The sequence below is a fragment of the Lactuca serriola genome, chromosome 9 (assembly GCF_051521515.1).
Source record: "Lactuca serriola cultivar US96UC23 chromosome 9, Lser_US96UC23_V15, whole genome shotgun sequence".
In the NCBI taxonomy this organism is placed as follows: domain Eukaryota; kingdom Viridiplantae; phylum Streptophyta; class Magnoliopsida; order Asterales; family Asteraceae; genus Lactuca; species Lactuca serriola.
Window position 1 is genome coordinate 163,339,573 of NC_136416.1, and position 4,426 is coordinate 163,343,998.

Below are 4,426 nucleotides of genomic sequence, written 5' to 3' on the forward strand. Positions count from 1 at the left end.
GACTGCAAGAGATACATGCTCATGTTATGAGTTCTTGTGGTTATTTTAGAAGACAGGGGTAATATGGTCTATCTATTGTTTATTTTAGTGTTAAAGATTTCATAATATAAAAAAGAATTATTAAATGTTAAAAACTATTAAAAGTATATATTTTGACAAATCCAATATCGTAAACATTTAATAAGGACAAATATAATATTTATAGTTTTGGTTGAGCAAATACAATATTTAAACATTAATCAGGGCATATAAGAATTTCTTGAGAAAGAAATAATAAAAGACTAAATATGAATAAAAATACAAAATCAATAATTCATTAGCCTTGGTAAGTCATTTTTCCATAATTTAACAACGACCGTATATATAGCAAAATAAACAAATAATAATAAATCCTAACGATAACAAAAATCTATCCTTGTATGTATCATGTGTTTGCGTTTATATATAAAGTATCCTCTCTGCTCATATGCCATCGAATTACAGCTGAGAGCTGACATAACATACTCTTCAAATTCTCGACTTTTCTCTCTACAATGGAATGGAAAAGAGGTCCAGTAATCGGACGGGGATCTTACGCCACCGTCTCTGTTGCCACGACCACCACCGGAGACTTTTTTGCCGTCAAGTCCACCGAGCTTTCTACCTCTGCGTTCTTACAGAAAGAACAACACTTTCTTTCTCAATTAAGCTCCAAATACATAATCAAGTACATGGGTTCTGATGTTGATTATGATGACAACAAACCCATGTATAATCTGTTCATGGAGTATGCCGTCGATGGAACGATTTCGGATGTTATTAAGAAACAAGGAGGGTCGCTTGACGAGTCACTGATCCGATCTTATACTCATCAGATTCTACTTGGATTGGATCATCTTCACTGCAATAATTTGGTGCATTGTGATATAAAATGCCGAAACTTGTTGGTGTGCAAAGATGCTGTCAAGATCGGCGACTTGGGTTGTGCAAAGATGGTCGGAAACAATGGTGCCTCCACATCTCAACTTTCCGGTACACCGGTTTTCATGGCACCTGAGGTTGCACGAGGCGAAGAACAGGGGTTTCCCGCTGATGTTTGGGCTCTCGGGTGCGCAGTTATTGAAATGGCAACTGGGTCGAACCCGTGGCCGGAGTTTATGGATCCGTTGTCTGCTTTATACAGAATAGGATACTCCGGCGACATACCAGACATTCCCAAGTTTCTGCCGGAGGAAGGCAAAGATTTTTTGACTAAATGCCTGAAGACAGATGCTAAAGAAAGGTGGACAATAAATGAACTTCTGCAACACCCATTTGTTTGTAATTTGAATTCGGGATCTGAAACAAGAAAATCTCCGACAAGTATACTTGATCAAAGTTTCTGGGAATCTTTATCAGCGTCGGAACCTTCAGAGGAACCCACCCAGGTCGATAATTTTTCCGGCGAGTCTCCTGTGGAGAGGATAAGGCAATTGGTTGAAGCTACTCCGTCATGTCTGCCCAATTGGGACGATGAGGAAGATTGGATCACAGTTAGACGTAATGGGATTGATCAAATGGATGTTGATGATGGCGATTTTGGTTATATGGAGTCGCTTAGTATTTCAATTTTTAATGTAGAAGAAGAATTAGAGTTTGAAATCTCAGTTAGTGACGCAGATATTGAGGTTTTAGAATATTCGATTGTATCTAATGTTCTTGATTTTGATCATATAATTAACGATAATTTTTTGAAAATTAGAGAGTACGTTTGTTATGCTTTTCGATATTTATTCTCTGCTAACATTGTATTAATAGTAAAAACCCTGAGTTTGCCAAGAGTTCAAATCACATACAAGTTATTGGAACCAATTTTAAACAAATTATACCATATGAACATAATTTAATGATTGTCCAAACTAGTTTTTGTAACAACTTCAACTACTAAATATCATAAAACATGTTTAAAAGATATATAATTTTCTTATAATGTTTTGGACTAAAACTAATCAGAAGCTTATATGATTTATGCCCATAACATACTGCTGCTCAACTAAAAATCATTTAGCTTCACCACCACATGTTTTTGATAAATGTCGAGTTACAAACTTACAATCATTGATATCCTTTTGTTAATTATTCTCATGTCGAACAAAGAGTTGACCTGTTTTAAAAATGAAAAAGTGAAAAATAATTTGGCAGGTCAACCAATTTTTACATATAGAATTGTTTGGTAATTTGAAGCCAAAAAGAAGAAACAGAAATTAGGTTCAGAGAATTTGAAGAGGTCAATGATTTTGACTTCTTCCCCCTGGCTTCATTTAAGGATTCACATCTTAAAGTTAAAACGAAGACTCCAAAAAGTCAACTACAACTTTTGGGTAACAAACCAAGATGTCTCATTTTGGCTAAATGATTTTACACTTGAAAAACGAAATGTCTCATTTTGGCCCAAGAGGATTCCAAAAATGCCCTTGGCTCTTTCTATGTCCGTTTGTGTTTGGAGTTTGGTTTATGGTTGTTAGTGGGATTGTGATAATCTAATAGACATAAGCAAAACACCCTTCAAGAAAGTCAACACATTAAACATTTGAGGGAATTAGGCAATTTACCTAATGTTCTTTTAACAAATTGGGGTTTTGAAAATACCCTTACGACCAAAAGGACAAATGGCACATACCAAATTCTTGTTGACTATAATTATAACAAGTAGGTGAATTAAAGTGGAATGGATAAGGATTAACATACAAGAATTTGTTGATTTTTTTTTTTTTTGGTTTTCTTTTAACAGTTTTAAAATATGATTTATATCTCAAATTTTAAAGGTTGAACAAAAATATGCTTTATATCTCAAATTCTAAAGGTTGAACAAAATTAGTTCGTTTTGCAAATTTTACAAAGGTTACTAAGGTAATTTTAACATCGTGATTTGATGTGATGTGTTTTCTTCTCATTTCAAACACTCTTTTCAATTTGTTTCATTGTTCATCATTTATCCGGCCGCCCCGTTATTATGTAACGTAATATGTTGATGCAGCAGCTAACATGACATGTTGATGTAATACTTTTTAGTGACATCACATTCTGATTGTTAAAATTGAATATATATATATATATATATATATATATATATATATATATATATATATATATATATATATATATATATATATATATATATATATATATATATATAACTAAAATTAGTGAGTTTTGTGACAGCTATCCAAAATGTGGTGGCTTTTGTGCAATCTTGTATTATCATAAACTAATTACTTGCATGGGTGTTTTTGAGGGTGTGCGAGGTGGGCGACCGCACAGGGCCCTCTCGCCCGGTTTTTACATATGGTTCGTTATAGTAGTCTAGTATTCCAAGCCCAAAAACAAAATTGATTCAAAGGTATAGTTACCAAGCCAAAGTCAGTACACCCTCTAATTCTTACATATCCAAGTCGAAAGTCGCTACGACGCTACTCTTTCTATCGAACTGGCTAAGTCATTGAGAGTGTGTGTGTTTGATTATTGACTAAGTCATTGTGACTGTGTGTGTTTGATTATTGATTAACTGATTGTTTCAAAATCAGTGCATCATATGATTCATAAATAAATAAATAAATAATTAAGTTCAAAATAATAAGAAGAGTCAATTTCAGAATAGCTTGTGGCCTTCAATTTCATTTTATTGATTAATTAATTCTTTTACTTTTAGAAAACATAATCATTTCTCTAAGAACTCTGATAATGCTCGCCTATGTGTTTCAATTACAAAATCAATCGTCTGTTGTGGCTTGTGTGTTTGATTGTTTCCCTTTCAAGCGATGAATTCTCTTAAATTAAAAATTCCACAATACAATAAGTACGAAAAAAATGGTACTTTTCTACAAAAATTGAAGAAATTTGCTGTCAAATATCCTAAGTTGTGTTGCAATAGTCTTGAAGTTGCACTTAAGTACGAAGAAAGATTAAATATTGACGCCGTCAACTTTATCTAGATTTAAATATAGTTGACGAGTTCTTACCGAGTGAAACTACTAACAACACTGAGACTTTAAAGTGTATGAAAAAAAGTTAGTTGTTTTCCTAAAACGATTAATGCATATAGAGTCTTGCTGACAATTCTAGTAACCATTGCGTCTATAGAAACAAGTTTCTCAAAACTGAAGTTGTTAAAATCCTATTTATGATTCATAATGTCACAAAAAATACTTCATGACCTGAAAATGATATCTATTTTGAACAGTATATGGAGGAGTAGTATATTGAGGAGTAATAATTATGAAGAGTTGGTGAACATCTTTGCTTCTAAGAATGTTATAAGAGCATTAAGATTCATGTAACTATGTGAGATTAGATTTTATATTATTGTTCTTTTTTATTATTTTTCTAACAAGTATTGACTTATCAAAAAATTAATGAATTTTTCTTATATACAAAAAAAATTATGTTTAGGGGACTTTTTTTTGTATAG

General features: G+C 32.6%; 1 pseudogene; it reads left to right on the forward strand.

Annotated features, from left to right (window-relative positions):
- The first annotated feature begins 460 nt into the window (after window positions 1-460).
- LOC145076230 (mitogen-activated protein kinase kinase kinase 18 pseudogene) lies at window positions 461-2,762 on the forward strand (annotated as a pseudogene).
- Window positions 2,763-4,426: the final 1,664 nt, after the last annotated feature.